Source organism: Felis catus, chromosome B4, assembly GCF_018350175.1.
Source record: "Felis catus isolate Fca126 chromosome B4, F.catus_Fca126_mat1.0, whole genome shotgun sequence".
Classification (NCBI taxonomy): domain Eukaryota; kingdom Metazoa; phylum Chordata; class Mammalia; order Carnivora; family Felidae; genus Felis; species Felis catus.
The window spans coordinates 60321914-60342166 of record NC_058374.1 but is presented as its reverse complement, the minus strand read 5'-3'; positions in this window follow the sequence as shown (position 1 = coordinate 60342166).

The window sequence follows — 20253 nt, the reverse complement described above, 5'->3', positions numbered from 1 at the left end:
AGAATTCCAGTGGTTAGTTTTTGTCCTTATTTTTAGTGAATCTTTCTGCTGAATGTAATGCTGTGAATTACTTCTTCCTGAAATTCTCAACCCTTGGCTTTGGTGAGACCATACTTTCTACATGCTCCTTAAGCCTTTCTAACTCTTTCTTCTTGGCCGCCTTCCTAAGCAACTCTTAACACTGCACACTCTTCAAGTCTTGATGTTCTCCCATTTTCCCACCAGCTCTCTTCTCTTTTTGCTCTATGTGTCCCCCTTCCCCTGGACAGGTCTTACATACCTTCACAGTTGTAGCAGCTCCCTGAATGCTAAGTCTCCCAAATGTCCGCCTTCCTCTAAGGCCCCAGACTCACAAATCCATCTGCTCAACATATCCATTGGAATCCATCACCATAGACACTGCAAGTCAATGCACCCCGACTTCTCCCACCACATGCTTTTCCTCCACCATTCTCTGTTGGTGACACTACTTAAGGATCTAAACTGCAGACCGCAGATATTTCCTGGACTTTCCTTGCACATCCCTCATTGAATGATAAGCTGCAAAATGTCAAGCCACACATAGGTGAATTCAAACGTACAGTCATAGCCCAAGAAATATCAGTCTCACAAGAAAAACAGTGGAAAAGCTCAATTCGCTTTAGGGTTCCCTCAAAGAACACCAGTTCAGGAGAATCAATACCTAGCCAAACTTCTTGTTTCCCAGTCTGTCTTTATGGACTCACAGAACAGACGGTGCCTGATGCCTGGCAGCTGCCGTCCACTCTAACCGGTCTTTTTACTCCCTCTAAAGTCCCCCAAACTTCCCTGACACTTCTCCTTGGAAACTCATTCTCCCCTTCTCCCTGTTTCTAATTTTTCAGGGTTGTGCAGAATAGCCTCGCTGGTCTGGCTGTCTTGGCCTTATTTCTGCTTTGCCCCTTACCTAGATTCTACACCCACAAACGTCCTAGGTCTGACCTGGGAAGAAGACTAGAGGGGGAAGGTAATTAATTTATAATCTGGTATATTTCCTTCTTTCCTTTTGTGCATTTCACATAATCACTCTATATATCATAACCATACATGTCCTGAATATCTCTTTAATCTGTCCTTTCCTCTACAATGATCCTTTGTCCAGACTCAGTCTGTCACTACCTCGCATCTGGACCACTCCACCAGCCCCCAGCTTTACTCCCTGCCTCCAGTATTGTTGCCTCCAAACCCATGCTCCATTAGCTTCCTGGTGCTCTAATCCAACAGTCTAACTTTGTGCCCACCTCTCCACCACACACACACACACACACACACACACACACACACTCTCACACACACCCTGTCTGGCTATGACCGACAATCCATTCCAACTGACCAGCCATGTGAATGAACTATCTGGAGAGTGGGCCCTCCATCTTCCAGTAGCAGTTGAACCACCCAGATGACGTCAAATGGAACGGACATAGGCTGTGTTTCCCGAGTTCTGACCAAATCGCAAAATCAAAAATACATGAGAGTAATTGCCATAAACCACAAAGTTTGAGGAGGGTTTGTTATTCAGCATTAGATAACAAACGGTGTGTTTCTATTGACGAAAACCAGAGTCGGTGTGGCATTTCCTCCTTTGTCAATCATCTTGCTTTCTTTCTCTTAACTTCTTTATACTTCAATTTTTCCCTTGTTCAGTTTTTGATAATGCACCTGGATGATTAGTTAGAATGATTTCTCAACATTATCAAATGCTGTGGAAAAATACACATATTTGACATACGTGGTTTCCCACTTTTCAGCAATACAATAGTCATCTTTCATCAGACAATATACTGTTTCAAAGACTTGCCCCAGAACATATTAGGTTGCGTTTTGGTTTCAATAAGCAGGAATTTATTGGAGAGAAATAAAAAGCATGTGAGAGCTTATATGCCTCTGACCAACATATCTTTTTCAGGACAGGTGGGGATGGGCTGTGTTTTCCGAGTGAATGGGCGTTATGAAAGGCAATCTGCCTAATGCACCTAGCCCTCAGCTGAGAGTGCCAACCATCCTACTTTCGTCTTTTCGAAGCACTCCAGCATACAGAACTCTAAGAGCCAATACTATATTCCATGCTGTAACATCCTAGTAGGATAAAAACTTCCCTCTATTCAGAATTGCAGTTTTTCTTTTTATTTGAGAGAAAGAGAGAGAGAGAGAGAGAGAGAGAGAGAGAGAGAGAGCATGAATGGGTGCGAGGGTTGGGGGGAGAGAGAGAGAGAGAGAGGGAGAGAGAATCCTAAGCAGGCTCCACACTCAGCACAGAGCCTGATGCAGGGCTTGATCCTATGCCCCTAGGATCATGACCTGAGCTGAAATCAAGAGTAAGACACTCAACACACTGAGCCACCTAGGCACCCCCAGAATGGCTTTAAAAATTCTGACCCACAAAAAAAAAAAAAAAAAGGAAGGAAGGAAGAAGAAAAAATCCTGGATAAAAGTTAGTAAATTCAGTATCACATCAGGTCTCAATGTCAATAATTCATTTTAATTATGTTCATATATTTAGCACATCATTTGACAACTTTCCAATGCCTGCTATTTTAGAGAACAAAAAGCTTCGAACCAAGCATCCTTTTGCCTTAAAGCCAAGATAAGTTTGGATGTCTGTAGGTCTACTCTTCACTTTTAGGAGGAAGGAGATTCTTTACACTCAGCTCTAGTCTTACGACTGTAGTAAGCAATCTTTCTCAGTCCTCCTATTATAGCCTATTAACATAAACACCCCACCCCTATTATTATTTTCTCCTTCTAGGAGAGATGTAGAGCCTCTCTCTTGAGTGAACATCTCCACTCCAAGTTATGCATTTGGCAATGTTACTCAGTCAGTCAGTGAGTACATTTTGTTGAAGATTTGCTATGTTCCAGGCATCGCTCTGGGAGCTTTGGATTTAGCTGTGAACCAAAGAGATAAGGTCTACTCTCACAGACCTTAAATTTTAGGGGTGAGGGGCGATTTAGTCAATAAAAAATGAATGAACAAGATATTTCAGGTATTGCCATGAAGAATATATAACCCAGTAATGGGCTAGGGAGTGGCTAGGGAGTCACTTCAGATTTGCTGCCAACAGAAGCCTCTCTCAGTAGGGGGCTTGCAGAGGTGAGCCACCCCTCTCACTGATAAGCTATGTAATATGCTAAAAGCCTTCTTCAGTGGCAGGAGGAAAAGGAAATAATCTTAGGGGATTCTTTTTTTTTTTAATTGTTTTTAAGTTTATTTATTTTTGAGAGAGAGTGAGTGGGGGAGGGGCAGAGAGAGAGGGAATGAGAGAATCCCAAGCAGGCTCTGCACTGTCAGCATGGAGCCCAATGTGGGGCTTGAACTCACAAACCATGATATCATGACCTGAGTCAGACACTTAACAGGCTGAGCCACCCAGGAGCCCCTTAAGGGGATTCTTTTGATGGGAGTTCGTTGTTGTTGTTGTTGTTGTTGTTGTTGTTGTTGTTTCTTTTCTTCTCATTTCTTCTGGTTGGAGGCAGCAGAGATCTCAGAGTCCTGGTTTCAGGAAGCAGGCACAGTGTATGAGTTTCCTAAGGCTGTCATAGCAAATTACTATGAACTGGATGGCTTGAAACAAGACATGTATTCTGTCACAGTTCTGGAGGCTCAGAGTCCAAAATGGAGTTGTTGTCAGGGCCATGTTCCCTCTGAAGGCTCTAGAGAAGGTTACTTCTTTGCCTTTTCATAGCTTCTGGTGGTTTGCCAGCAATCTTTGGTATTCCTTGGTTTGTGACAGCATAAATTTAATCTCTGCCTGTCTTTACATGGCTTTCTTTCCGGTATCTTCTCTGTGTCTCTGTATCCAAATTGCCCTCTTTATGTAAAGACACCAGTCATTGGATTTAGGACCTACATTAATCCAATATCATAACTTGATTATATCTGCAAAACCCCATTCCAAATAATGTCACATTCATAGGTTCTGGGTAGACATGAATTGGTTGGTGAGGGGGTGGGGGAGTGGGACACTATTCAACCCACAAGAGACAGAATTAACTAGAACTCTCCTTAGTGGGAAGAAATACACCCAACAACTTGATGGGACTAAAGAAGAAAGTGTGGGGACCTCGAGAGAGGCATGGCCTGTGGAGTCTAGGAGCGATATTATTTACCGCACAATTTTAGGTTTCCTTCCAATGTTGTCAATCCTTCATGTTAGCCTTAAGAGTGAAGTGAAATTTACTAAGCCACTAAAACCTCCTAGGAAGTGCTTCAGGAAATGGAGAGAGCAGTTGGATCCCTGATTAAGCAAAGCATATGAAGGGATCACAGCAGCCCAGAGAAGCAATTACTATGCAGCCAAGATTGATCGGCAGTCTCCATCTGGGATGACAATGAAAACCAGGACCAGCTGCATGTCCCCAGAAATACTTGGAGACAGAATCTTTAATGATGTAGCCTTCATTCACTCACCCAATGTCAAGTACCTTGTTAGTATTAGCTATAAAATGCTGAGAAAAGGAGATTGGCCTCTGCTCTTGAGAATTTCATTGTCATCAAGGAGGATGAGAATTTGAGAGTGTTGTTTGGCTATAAAGGAAAATGTGACCCCATTAAGCGGAGTTGGACATATGACTTGCACGGATTATGAAGTGATTGATAGGACAACAAATATGTGTTGACTGCCTCCCACATGCCAGCCTCTTTGCCAAGTATTGGCATTCGAAGCAGTATTCTTCTTGCTCCCCTCCTGTAGTTTCCTATTCACTGTTCCATAGAATCATTACAGACAACAAATGATGTCCCTACAACCTGCCTAAAATAATTTCTTGGATTGGTGTGATTCTTTGAGAAATAGCCCCATGATAGTATCACATATCAATACTCCAACCTGGAAAACCCCAGATCAATGCCTCGATGTCCCTCTCCTTAACTCCTATTTAAAACCCTATACCATTGCATAGAAACACACAGGAATCTACTCCCAAAGCCAAGAGCACACTGTATACACTGTATGTTAGCTAACTTGACAATTATTTATATTTAAAAAATAAAAAAAAAATGAAATACCTTAACTTAAAAAAAAGAAACACACAGCACAGTGTGTTGGACAACGTAGACATTCATCCATTCATTCATTCACATTTACTGAGCAACTACTATGTACAGTGGGATAGACACTAACTAAATGTTAGTTTCCTTTTCTTTCTGAAGTAAGTATTGTACACTTGCTTGCAGGGAATCTGAATCAGTTTTATATAAAAGAACTAAAATTCTGAAAAGTGATCTCATATTTATCTTAAGAATCACTACAGTTCAGAAAAGTTTATGCCTCTTCAGGATTTGATAAGAAACCATCTCCAGGTTTTCTTTAATTTTGAATTTCCCTGCAGACCTATTTCTGTCTTTCCTCTCTTGCCTTCTTCTCTGATCTCCCACTGAAGATAATCACTCACTATTAAATTTGGTCAACACACATAATTTGGAATATTTACCTTCAAATAAAAGCTAGATAAGTAATTTACATCTATGTTATAAGAGCTTCTAGAAATGAATGTTTAGGCCACCACTCGTGAACATAGCTGATAGGACTTAGTTTACTTCTCTTTTGCAGTTACGGACACCATGATGTTTTAGAGAAGAGAGCAGGTCTGGCTTTGAGTCCTTACTCGTCCATTTGTGCCTGAGCAAACCTAAGCAATTTACTTAAATTTTTTTCAGCTGGAAACCACAGCTACATTTTGGGGCTCCAGTGAGAGTAAGAGACAATCTATGAAAATTGTCTGGCACTTAATTCATTGAAACTATTACTATTATTCTAGTCATGCCAGTAATCTACATAATCTCTTGGATCTATGTATGGTTTCTTCTGACATTTCCAATTGTACCTTTTTGATATCAGCTATGAATGCATTTATAAATGCAAACCTAGTGTCTTTCAAATGCAAAGGGGAAAAATACCCAATTCAGATTTCACTGCACAAAAGCGAGTGTTCTGGAATTCAAGCTGTGGGATATTAAACAGAGTACCATGGGCTGCTGGTGAGGTCATGAGCCTAAAATAATTTGGCAGAGCTAAACCAGACTAGCACAAACAGACTTCTGAATTGGCACATAGCACAAAAGGTAGTTCTCCTTATGCCCAAATATAGATGTTGACTCATACAGTCTGGGTGAAACATCTGAGGAACAAAGTGATATCATCCAAGGAGGCAGGATGACATCATTCTGCAAATGTTTTTCGTCTGTCTGGTTTTTGGCATTAGACCTTTTTGGCCCCGATTTCTCATGATTTCCATCAGTTGCTCTTAAATACTACCCTCCTTAAGGGAGGCAACATCAGCGCCCGCCTATCTTTAAATTTCCTGTGCGTTATAAATATTTTTCCACGTCTGACATGGTATCTGGTTTCCCCTCTGCTCATTCTGTTGAAACTGGTCTCAAAAGGGCCACTAAAAATAGGCAAGATGCCCAATCCACCAGATTCTTTTTGTTTCCTTCCCTCTGGAACTGTGTACAGGGGGTACACTGCGGATCAACTCCTCTTCCTTGCCCTTCTCTTTCTTTGCTTCTTTATGCTTCCTTTGGGATTCTCTTCATCCTGAAAATCACTTCCTACCAGTCTGCTTCACTTGTCTCTATCCATATCTCCCCTTAGATGCTCTCCGGAGTGATCATTCTGGCTTCTTCTCTGCCCACAAGGCCCCCCTGGCACACTTATCTCCCCACTTCTCCACTCGCGATCACTGCTTCTGCAATGACCTTCCCCAAACCAAACCTGTTCAGGTCACTGCCCCAACTAAGAATCTTCAATCTGCATTGCTGCCTTCAGGATAAAGCCCACACATTCTAGGAAGACCGTCACGCAGTTCATAACCTGTTACCAAATTTTCTGAGCTTCGCCTCCTCCCACTGAGCTTCTCTGTCCCTGCTCTGGCTATTTCTCTATCTTTCTATTCTCCACATTCAAAACTTTTGCAGACCCTCTGAGATCCAATTCAAATGCCACTTCTCTGAAGCCTTCCATAACCCCTTCCTCTTTGCCACCCTGGTGGAATTAGTGACTTCCTCACAGTTCCCATGACATTTTTTGCATACTGCTAGTGTGGCAGTCATCACATTTTATTATTGTCGGTTCTGCATTTATTTGTCTGTAGCCTCCGATGGTGACTTCTTGAGAGCAGCGACATCACCTTCTCTGTTTTATTATTATTCACACCACCAGCACAGGGCCTTGCCGATAACTACATCCTCAATGAATATTTCTCAATTTCAACTGAACCTATTTTTCAAAGATCAGTCTTCCAATCAGGTCCAGTTACTCTGCCACTTAAAATGAGAGAGAGAGAGACAGAGAGAGAGGGAGAATATTTCCACCATGAATTAAATGTATTTTAGGCCTTATTTAGGCTTTCGTTGCAAAACTTTTTCGATCTATATAATTAAACTGTGGGCAAAAGAAAGGTGTTCCATGGTTTCTTAATCACAACCAACTTCCAGGTCAGCTAGATTCCAATGCGTAATCAGCAGAAAGAACCAGAAGGTCTAACCTATCCCTTGTGAATAAACAGCCTACTCAGTTGAGTAAACTCTTCTAAGACACCAGGGTATCATTTAGTACATTACTTCCCCAAGGAGATTAAATAGGTCCTGGACGTGTGCTATAATAGATGCACATAGACTCTAATTTTGTTCAGCAAAATAAATGGTTACTTAAAACTAAGCCTGGATCAAGTCAAATATATCACATAGCCGATTCAAACAGAAATCAAGCTCATTATAGTGATTGTGAAGAACACCATTTTCCCACTTTCACCTGCTCTGTTCAATCAAGACCTACTTCAGGGGTGCCTGAGTGGCTCAGTCAGTTGGGTGTCCAACTCTTGATCTTAGCTCAGGTCTTCAGCTCAACATCTTGAGTTCAAGCTCTGCGTGGGGCTCCGTATGGGACACCCTGCTGAGCATGGAGTCTACTTAAAAAAAGAGATCGGGGCACCTGGGTGGCTCAGTCGGTTAAGTGTCTGACTTCGGCTCAGGTCATGATCTCACTGTTCATTGGTTCGAGCCCTGTGTTGGGCTCTGTGCTGACCGCTCAGAGCCTGGAGCCTTCTTCAGATTCTGTGCCTCCCTCTCCCTCTGCCCCTCCCCTACTCATACTCTGTCTCTCTCTCTCTCTTAAAAATAAATAAAACATTTTTTTTTTAAGTTTAAAAAGAAAGAAAGAAGTTAGACCCTCTTTGGAGCACCTAGCTGGCTCAGTCAGTAGAGCATGCAGCTCTTGACCTCAGGGTCATGAGTTCGAGTCCATGATGGGCAGGGAGCCTACTTTAAAAAAAAAAAAAAAAGATCTAGTTCAACAATTATCTCTGTGTAGGAGTATATAGTGGAGTTCTTTAGGTCAGGGTTTCAGAAAAGCAACAGAAAAATCTCCTGTGAGTGACTGAATTTCCACTATTTAAGAGCACATACAATTTACAATATACATATTTCCATAAAAATCAATAATATATATTGAACAATAGCATGTACATGTCAAGTACAGCCTCTATATCTTATATGGATTATCTCATTTCCTCAAAATAACCCTGTGAGGTTGAAACTATTATTATTTCCGTTTTATAGATGAGGAAACTGAAGGTCAAAAAGTCAAGTAACTTCCTTATGGGTCACAGAGCTAATGAGCAGTGAGCTGGGAGGCAAAGCCTGAGTCTGACTCCCATGAATTTAGAGGACATACAGGTATTTTTGACATCAGTTACTAGCACCTGCTTATGAAGGGAATGATGACAACCCATAAGCAACATAAATAAGGAAATGTGGCCAATCAGGTCTTAATCTTTATGTACTTTCTTCCAGCTCAATCTCAAGGACTGAGCCTCTAGCATTTATATGAACAGAAGACTTTATTTATTTATTTATTTTTGAAGTAAAAAAAAAGAGAGTAGGCAAGGTAGAGATGCTGGGGGAGTTAAAGGATCTGAATGAACAGTTTCCCAGTCAAACCTCAGCTTATAAATATGTTCAAATAAGTGGAGGCCATGCTCAGATCCCTTAGGCCCTTTACAGTGGGTCTCACTGCACCTTCGTGGAAACAATTCTGTCTTCGCCTGAATCTTTCCTCTACTTCCCAGAGGGGCTTTGTAGTGTGGAGCCGAGGAGACTCCACTGCAGGCTGTCAAGCACTGCCATGCAATCACTTCATGTGTGTGGACATTTCTTTTGTAAATTGACATTTCCCTTTCACTTTTTCCAGTGTCTACTAGAAAAATGCTCCAATACTGCCATGAAATAGAGGAGCCAAAATATTGATACTTATCTAACTTATTCCATTTTTAGCAGAATTCTTAAAAACAGCACCGTGTCTTTCTGCCTCCAAGATAGGCCACCTGCAAATATTTCCTTTAAATTGCCAGGTTCTTATGTTCCTGGCATGATCGGTTTGTTCCTGAAAGAGATAGCTTCCTACATTGTATCTCCAAGAATAAATGTTCTTCTCTCAAATAAATCAGGTTGAGGCTATCATTTAAAATAGAATTTAATAATTATTAAATCAATAATTAATGCATTATATTAGCTAAGCGTGATTTTTTTTAAATCTTAGATGAATTATTAACAATCATTAACAATGATGATGTGGCAAAACACAAAACACACACTATATGCTGAGGGTGTGGGAAAACAGACATTTTGGTAGAAATATCAATCGATGAAGCTTTTCACAGACAGCAATCTGGCAATATCTACAGAAATTAAAATGCATTTGCGGATGACTCAGGTGATTCGCTGCAGCATTGTTTTGTAACAGCAAAAGATTGCAGTCTAGCTATCCATCAATAAGATACACACAAGGCAAACTTTTAAAAGATTGAGAAAGCTCTATCAGTGACATGGAATGGTATCTAAACTACGTGTGTGTGTGTGTGTGTGTGTGTGTGTGTGTGTGTGTGTGTGCACTGCGGTGGGCTGGTTGCTGTTCAACCGCCAGTTCTCCAAGTGTGGTTCCATGAACATCGGTTGACAAGGAAGATGAAAGTCAAACAATGAAGATGAATTCTGAAGCTTCACTGGTTTATCAATGAAGTGACTTTTTTTTTTTCAAATTGGAAGATAATTTCAAATACTGAAAGAATATTTCCTCAATTTTTTGTTGTATTCACAAGGATAAACTTTTAGGTTTCATTAACATTTTATCATCATTTTCTATCTGAATTCTAGACAATCAATGAAATAAAAAATTAAGTCCTGATTTGTATCAGTTGCTGATTTCTATGGGGGGAAATGCTCCCCCAATGGCCAGCTCTAAGCCAGAAATGGGACATCACTGAATACACGGTGGGAAGAGATGAACATGCCTATGTGAACATCATTATATAGTATTTCCGCCACATAGATTACCTTTTTTTTTTATTACCTTTATTACCTTTTTTTTTTTTTTTTCAGTAGTGGCCCTGTTTAGTAACCAGCTCGCAAAATTCCTGAAAAATGTAACAATTGGCTCTCATTTACTTATGAGATGGCACCATACCAATTAGGTGTACAAATGCACACAATTAGGCTGTCCCACCAGGAAGAAAAAAACACATTTGGATGAAAATCTGAAGAAAATGCAATGTAGAGACTTTTTAAAAGGTATGAGCAAGGTTAAGGAACACAAAGAGATGCTGATAAATCTGTGAGTATACCAAAAGATGTTGAATTTTACACTTCAAGTGGGTGAAGTACATGGTATATAAATTATATCTCAATCAAGCTGTTTCTAAAAAAGAGAGAGGTGCTGACGCTCCCAGGGACTAGAGGTGTCAGGAAGCCATTACCATTCCCATGTCTTATGGGGCAAGAGAAGGGGATAGTTTTACCAGAGCCCTGTGAGAGATAAGGACCCAGCAGAAGGGCTTCCAGCAAGAGCTATAGTTATGGAGGGACTCAGCCACCACCTCAGCTGTAGCTCAAAAACAGAGGAAACTGTGGGTATGGAGAACAGCCCAACTTTCCACTTGCCTGTCCTTCAGTCTCCTACTGGTGCCTCACATTGGCCAAACTCAACTGGGAGTCAGAGAGTTAGGGAACATGGCTGATCTATTCATAGGGGTCAATTCCCTAGAGCTCAGAGCAGATCCATAAGGGTTAGACAATGGATCTGAGGGCAAATGGGAAATGGACACACACACACACACACACACACACACACACACACACACACACACATTTACTAACAAAGTATATTTGTTAATATTGGTTGGCTTCAGTGAAGGAGAAATATAGAAAGACATAGACTTTTCACTCTAACATTTGTAGCTTTTGAATTTTGGGCCATGTGACTATATTACCTATTTTGAAAAGTAAATAACATGTAAGTTAACAATGACAATAAACGAAAAAGCGAGTAAGTCTGTTAGTCATTCAGGCAGTTCACAAGTCACTTGATTCTTCTATCCTTCTGAGCGCACGATGGGATGGCAGTCCCCTATCCCTGCTGAAGTTGGATGTGGCTACATGCCTTGTTTGAAGAATGGAATATGAGCACAACCAATGTGTGTCACACTCAGGCAGGAGCTTTAAGAGCCAGAATATGTATTGCCACCTTCTCTTTCTCCCACCTCATAAGTCATGGAAGCAGCTACCAAGACAGAACCAGCACTAGCCAGAGTCCATAATGTGTAGGAGGTAGACACCCTTCCTTCTGCCACCACCACACTGGCTTTGGACATGTAGCATGAGTGAGAATTTGTTACTTTGAATTACCAAGATTATGGGATTGTTTTTTGGCATAGCATAAACTTAGTCTATCTTCACTGACACAAGATGGAACCAGATGGCTCCTGGCATTATTTCCAAATCAAAAACATGTGATTTTTAAAAATAGTTGCATTTACCCTCTTGTATTAAAAACAACACACATATTTATACCCATGAAAATACCACTGTTTGCAATGACAATATGTATATTAATTTGGGAATATTGATGCTAAGCTTACATTTGGCAATTTATATATCAAAACCTCAAAAGTACATACGGTTAGGCCAAACAATTCTAACTTTATGAATTAATGTGAATGTAATAAAAATAACAATGGCTAAATTTTATTGAACAGTTATGCACCAGGCACTATTCTAAGTACTCTGCATAAATGGATTGAGAATGCTCATAGTAATCCTGTGATGTATGACCTATTATTATTACTCAACTTTTACACAAAGAGACTGAGCCTGGGAGAAGTTGAACAACTTGTTAAAAATTATATAACTAATGAGTAGAGTATCTAGGATTTAAATTCATCAGCCTGACTCTGATGCCTGTGCTTTCAACCATTATGATATACAGCTACTTCTTTTTTTAAATTTAATTAATTTTTTTAATTTACATTCAAGTAAGTTAGCATATAGTGCAACAATTTCAGGAGTAGATTCCTTAATGCCCCTTACCCATTTGGCCCCCCTCCCTCCCACAACCCCTCCAGTAACCCTCTGTTTGTTCTCCATATTTAGAGTCTCTTATGTTTTGTCCCCCTCCCTGTATTCATATTATTTTTGCTTCCCTTCCCTTATGTTCATCTGCTTTGTATCTTAAAGTCCTCATATGAGTGAAGTCATATGATGATTACTTCTTCTTTTTTTTTTAAAAAAAAATTCCCCTTTATTTCTTCTTTGACCTACATATTTCTTAATTTCCAAACGTATGTCTTTTTCTAGTAATCTTTATTTCCAACTTTCTTGAGGAATAACTGACATACATATTGTACATATTTTAAGTGGACAACATGATGATTTTATATATATATATATATATATATATATATATATATATATATATATATATATATCATAGAATGATTGCCAAGATTGAGATAATTAACACTTCCATCACCTCACACAGTTAACACTTTTTTTTTTTTAACGGTGACAATGTTTAAGATCTACTCTCGGCAACTTTCAAATACAGATCATCATCAGCTTATAATGGGATTATGTCCTGATAAACCCATTGTAAGTTGAAAATACCACACAACTCAAAACCGCATTTAATACACCTAACTTATCGAACATCACAACTTAGCCTAGCCTACCTTAAATGTGCTCAGAACACTTACACTAGCCTGCAGTTGGACTAATCATCTAACACAAAGCCTATTTGATAACAAAGTGTTGAATATCTCATGAAATGTATTGATACTGTACTGAAAGTGAAAAACAGAAAGGTTGTACGGATGCTGATCATCAGTGTATCGGCTGCTGCTGCCCAGCATCACGAGAGAAGATCATACTGCATATCACTAACCTAGGAAAAGGGAAAAGATCCAAATGCAAACTCTGAAGTGTGGTTTCCACTGACTATGTATGGCTGTCACACCACCGTAAAGTCGAAAAATCATAGGTCGAACCATACTAAGTTGGGGACGATCTGTACACAATACCACGTTATTAACTGTAGTCACCATGCTACAGAACTTCAGAACTTCGTCGTTTTATAACTGAAAGTTTGTGCCCTTTGACTTACATCTCCCCATTTTTCCCCTCTCCCCAACTCCTGGCAACCTGTTTCTGTGAAATCAACTTTCTCTTTACAGTCCGCATGTAAGTGATACCATACCTATTGCTACTTCGTAAATAGCTTTAAGGATGTAAAGTATAGCACTGCTTTAGAATAACAAAACGGGGAAACAAATCTAATGTCCAAATGCGAGAGGGTATTGAATCAATTGTGGTAGGTCTATGTGATAGAATGCCATCCTCCTACAGCCATTTTTTTTTTTTAAATCACAAAGAGGAAAAGACGTCTGCAATATATAAAATAAGAATGAATTTCAAAATCGTGTTCTTTTTTTTAATCTTTATTTATTTTGAGAGAGAGAGAGTGTGCACACACACACATGTGTGAGTGGGGGAGGGACAGAGAGGGGGACAGAGAATCCCAAAGAGTTTCCACGCTGAGTGTGGAGCCCAACATGGGGCTCAAGCCCACAAATCATGAGAACATGACCTGAGTCGAAATCAAGAGTTGGACACTTAACTGACTGAGGCACCCAGGTACCACTGTGCTATTTTTTTTTTAAGTATATGCATAGAGAACAATCTAGAAAGCTTAGTAGTAGATCTGGGTAGTAGCTCTTAACATGAGTTTTCCTAAGTGCCTACATGTATTTTATGATTTTCCACACCATGATAAAGCCTAACATTAAAAGTACCACACTGAGCTCACACAGTAGATCCTGAAACAAGAGCTTGCATGCAGTTACTTCAGTTAGTAAGCGACCCCAGGGAACAGGAGTAGGGATGTGGAAGAGTGAAATTGGATGGAAGGAAAGCCAAATCAAAAATGTGTTTGTGTCATAAAGCTGACCACCACTGTGGGAAACTACAGTGTTTTCTCTAGAAATCTCTCTAAAGAGCCAGGTACAATAGACCTCACCACTGTCTGCCAGAAGGACACAAGGCAGGAGGATTTATCCACAGTTCCCTCCACCATTGGTCAAGGGCATGGGGTCCCTCCTATACCCAGTCTGCACATTTGCCAGAAGGCATCCCACCGGCCACAGCAGAGGAGCGTGGGGCAGAAAGCCAGTGCTAAGCCCAACAGCTGGGTGAGGTGCTAGAAGGACACTCAAGTGGAAAAAGGTAAATTGAGATGATGAACACTGGGGTAAAAAAGAGGAGGACCTTACATAGCCTTGTATAAAGTTTAGAGATTGAAATACCAGCTTCAAGTCATGACTCTCCTTAATTAGAATGTGGTGAGACCCAGGGTGCCTGGGTGGCTCAGTCAGTTAAGCGTCTGACTCTGGCTCAGTTCATGATCTCACAGTTGATACGTTTCAGCCGGGCATCAGGCTCACTGCTGTCAGCCCTGAGCCCAAACCGGTTGAAATACTCTGTCTCCTCGCTCTCTGCCCCTCCCCCCCTCACTCTCTCTCTCACACTTGCTCTCTCAAAAATAAATAAACATTAAAAATAAAAGAATTGGTGAGATCCAAGTTTTATTTTATTTTTCTTTTAGAATAAGAGCAAGTGGAGTTTGAAAAGGCTAAGTGGAAGACCCTGAATCTATCCATGTCCCCGTCCAGTCAACTTAGTAAATAAGAAACCATGTCTACCTCAGAGGGACATGGCAGAGATTAAAACCAACCTCAAAGATTTAAAGGATGCAGGGGTGTGGTTTCTATTAAACACCATCGTGGCATCTACAAAAACCGGATTGTGGATAATCTTGTACGACTTGAATTTGATAAAGGAGAAGTCCCAATCACAGCTACTAGGCTGGATGTTGTATCTTTACTAGAGCAGATTAACACAGCCTCAGGCGCGCAGTATGCGGTTATTGATCTGGTGCATATATTCCTTTCCGTATCAATCAAAAAGAAGGATGAAAAGCAGTCTATACAACAGTATATATTCACAGGCTTGCCCCAAGATGATGTTGATTCTTCCATTTTCTGTCATAGGGACCTGTACTTTATGTACATTCTACAAAAATTACATTGGTCCACTATTTTGAGGACACACATTAATGAGCAAGACGGGGCCTGCACACTGATGCCTTAATAAGACATATATAATCCAGGGGGTCAGACACAAATCCTGTAAGATCTAAAGGCCTGACAGATTAGTTCAGGACATGCAGGGATATTCTCGCTAAAGTAAAGGGTAGGTTACCACCTCATTCACTTCCTACCTGTAAGAAAGAAGTACATTGGGGCACCTGGGTGGCTCAGTCAGTTAAACATCTGACTTCGGTTCAGGTCATGATCTCACAGTCTGTGGGTTCGAGCCCCGTGACAGGTTCTGTGCTGACAGCTCAGAGCCTGGAGCCTGCTTCGGATTCTGTGTCACCTTCTCTCTCTGCCCCTCCCCTGCTCTCTCTCTCTCCCCCTGTCTCTCAAAAATAGATAAACATTAAAAAATTAAAAAAAAAAAAAAAAGAAGCAGCACATTGGGGCACCTGGGTACCTGGGTGGCTCAGTCAGTTAAGCATCTGACTTTGGCTCAGGGCATGATCTCATGTCTTGTGAGTTCAAGTCCTATGTGGGGCTCTGTGCTGACAGTGCGGAGCCTGCTTGGGATTCTTGCTCTCTGCCTCTCTCTGCCCCTCCCCTGCTCGTGCTTTCTCTCTTTCTCAAAATAAATATAGACACGAACAAACAAATAAATGAAGTGCATCCCTTTCTAGGCCTCTTTAGGCTCTGCTTGCGGAATATTCCATGCTGAGGCACACTGCTTCAAGCCACTTATAAGGTGGCTGGAAACTGGAAAGTTTCTAGCTTTAGAGTAGAGCTCAGGACAAGAGAGGGCCCTGCAGCTGGTCCAGTTTTCAGAAGAAGCAGCCTTGCTGCTTGGGTCATAAGAACCAGCGGGTCCTATGGTGGCGGGGATACCTGTGGAAGAAGGGAGGTCATGTCAGCTGTTTGGCAAGTCGCAGCGGGAGGACTGCGGCACAGACATCTAGGGTTCTCAAAGCAGAGCTGTGCCATTTGCCGCAAAGAAACATAGATCACTGAAAGTGCAGCTCCTGGAAGGCTACCCCGCCCTGATGTAGTTCAAGTACCTCCCTTTAGGTCATCAAGTGACCGTGGGGCTGCAAGTGCCCATCACTAGCTGGATGCTCTCAGATCCCCAAGTTATAAGGTGAGGTGGGCCTGGTGACAATATATCAAAGGGGAGCTGGAGACTGTGCTTGAGGAAATACAGAAAACACAGATCAGCTTCATGAAAGATGACCCCCCAGATCTCAGGATCCCCGTGCTGTGTACTGACTGACATCTCTCCCTCGTGGTGGTTTCCCAAGACCGCCTAACAAAAGAAGAATAACCCAAACTTGGTTCACAGATGGATCTGCTTGGTGAGGTGGGTACAGGTTGACAATGGACTGCCCACATTTTCATTCAGGGGTGGCCTTAAAAGACAGCAGCGAAGGCAAACCCTCCGAATGGGCAGACCGCTTGAAAAAAAAATTAAATTGTCTTTGTACACATTCACATATTAACTCATAAATGTGTATTACTTCCACCCACAAGATACATAGAGGGCTTAAAAATAACACTTGTCTGTTTCAATTAGCTGGATTTAAACTGCATCGCCAACCATAAAAATTGAGTATTTAGCTATTATTACAGGTTGCGCCTACTATTCACAAGTAGAGCATTCCTAGGATACCCAGGATACCTAGGAATGCTAGGTAAGCCGAAAAGGCAGAAAGCAAAGAACCAATTACCATTAACTCCTATGGAAAATTTTTTGAGCATTCTCAGACCCCCAAAATAACCTCCCTTACACGTTTCTGATACCCTAAGACACATCCTGCTAACAGATGCACAAAACAAATCGAGATAAAGGCTCATGCTCCCAGACACCGTTCAGAGCTCTGGCAGCTTGATGCTGAGTGTCGTTCCAGGGAAGGAGCCTGGTGGACTCCCTGCTGCTGGCTGCAAAACAAATGCCAAACACGATATTTGCTTTTTGCCTTTTTTCATAAAAGCAAAACTCATCTTCGGCTTTTTTTCAGTAAGCCAAAACAGGTACCGATGTAGGTCTTTCGCAAAAGTGAAGGAATGTAATGCGAACTTTCAAAAAGCAAAGGATACCTATGTGAACATTGTTAATAAGACAGAATAGAAGGGGAAGATTTCCAAGACCATATGGAGAAGATGCATGGGAAATAATTGGCTTTTTGAAAATTCTATTCTTATTGCATCAGCAGTGGGAGATCTGGTAAACGTTAGCAAAAGAACAAGGAGGCAAATTGAAAGAGCAGAAGGAGAACAGGATTTTAAAACCAGACAAACGTGGCTTTGAGTCAAGGCTCTGCCAATGACTGAATGATTTTGGATAGGTTATTTAATCTCTCTGAACCTCTGTTTCCTTTTTTGTGAAACAAGGTTGATGATCCTTTAACTAGGTTTTAACTATATTTCTGCCAAGTACTGTCGTGCAGCCTGTGAACTGCACAGAAGTATCTAAGGAAGAGGTGACAAGGGGCTGACATCCCACTTGGGTTCAGATCACCAGGAATGTCGTACCATGCTCAGGTGCCTATTTCTAATTTTCACATTGCCCCCTGTAGGCTACCTCATCCCTGCCTGTTGTCAGGATTTAAATGAGATAACATATACACAACGGGTAGTAAGTAGTAATCAATGATACCTGCTATTGTATTCTGTTGTCTCCAAGTCCATCGGTTACTGAAAGCCTAAAGTAAAGATAGAAGTCAGAACCTAATCCACGCATGATCAAGATGGTCACAAAAGGAAGGCCACATCTCTGACAAAACTTGTTTCCTCCCATAGACTCTATTTTTTTTTCCTTTTTAAAATTTTTTATTTATTTTTGAGAGAGAGCACAAGCTGGGAAGGGGCAGAGAGAGCGGGAGACAGAGGATCCAAAGCAGACCCCACACTGACAGTGCCGATGCGGGACTCAAACTCACAAACCACAAGATCGGGACCTGAGCTGAAGTTGGATGCTCAACTGACTGAGCCACCCAGGAGCCCTTTCCTCCCATAGACTCTAAAAGCCACAAGGGCTGGAACCTATCCTACTCACCCCTAGATGTTGTAGATGTTTCTGGCACCTGAGAGAAGACTGTGTTTTCTATCAGTTTTGAGGCCATGTGCAGAATAAATCTAGGTTGACATTCAGAGTATGTTGCTTCAACTGTCTCAAATTTAGAGGGAGAATCCTGAGGTAGTGACAAACCAAGCAAGTGACAGCCCCATGAATTCTCTAAGCTCATCTCTTTGTCATGTTTACCATGTAATCAACCTGTCTTCTGGCCGGGTAGAAGTGAAACTAAACCACACATTTATGTTATGTTGATCAGGCTTACATCTGATCGTTTAGAGTTTTCCAGCTGACTCTTGCTGTCACTTCACTTTCTCTGAAGCTTGCTGAACTATTTGGTTGGTGAAGGCAACTGCAAGAATGGGTAAAACCGCCTGTAGAAATGTTTCTGTTGGGGAAGAACCCTCTTCTGGTCCTATCCAGACTCCTCCCCCTTCTTGGCTCTGCGAAGGAGAACAGTGTGGCACTGTTAGCCGCACAGTGAGGTTCCAGGACAGTCCTCTTGGGTGATAAAGAGGAGATGCAGTAAGATAGTATGGAAACCAAGTCTTCCCCTAAATAAAACTTCCAGTAGAATCCAGCAAAATATTTTCAGGTCACCAAATGTATTTTTCCTGCAGGTGCCTCTGATTTAGTGTAAGTGATCTGAAATAGCTCTAAAATACGATATGGGGACACCTGGGTGGGTGGCTCAGTAGGTTAAGCACCAACATTGGCTCAGGTCATGATCTCACGGTTCATGGGTTCAAGCCCTGCACTGGGCCCTGTGATGACAGCTCAGAGCCTGGAGCCTGCTTCCAATTCTGTGTCTCCCTCTCTCTCTGCCCCTCCCCAGCTTGTGCTCTCTCAAAAATAAATAAATTAACTTTAAAACATTTTTAAAAATACATGGTATGATGCGATTTATTCTGTTTGTGCTCCCTCCACGGTTCCACAGCCTGGTTGAATTCCTCTCTTCCTCCTACTTCACCACCGGCTAGGCTTATTAACTTGTCAGAATTAAATTTTACACATTGTGCTGACAGTTTTAAACATCATTGAGAACTCCAGGCCCTGTAGCTATAATAGCAAAAAGGAGCTGCCACAAGCTTCCCCATAGAAGGGCAGTCTCGGTGAAGATCAGAAGGAGTCTTTGTTCTTCCTAGAACAACTAATCCCTCGTGCTAAATTTGCCTTGCATGCAATCCGAGAGACTTGAAAAATTCTGTTCTTTGAGCATTTCTCCAGTTGCTTCTCACATGTTTCACTGTCACAGTGGGCCAAGGCTGTTATTGATTTTAGTTGCCTGTTTTGAGGTGCTTTTAGGATAGACTATTTTTAATTAATTAATTCTTTTAATGTTTATTTATTTTTGAGAGAGACAAGAGTGTGAGCGGGGGAGGGACAGAGAGAGGGAGACACAGAATCCAAAGCAGGCTCCAGGCTCTGAGCTGTCAGCACAGAGCCTGATGCAAGGCTCGAACCCACGACCACGAGATCATGACCTGAGCTGAAGTCGGACACTTAAGTGACTGAGCCATCCAGGCGGCCCTAGGATAGACGACTTTTAAGTTAATCTTTATATTCACTAACTTTGATGGAAAACAAGCAGTATGATGTTGTCATTTCTCTATGAGGACAGGATTTCTTAGAATTGATTATATTAAAGCCTAAAATAGCCAAGTTTGGGGGCATTTAAAAGAGCACATCTCTATAAATGCAGTTGAAAAGTCTTTTCTCATTAAATTATATTAACTCGATTTACTTCGCGG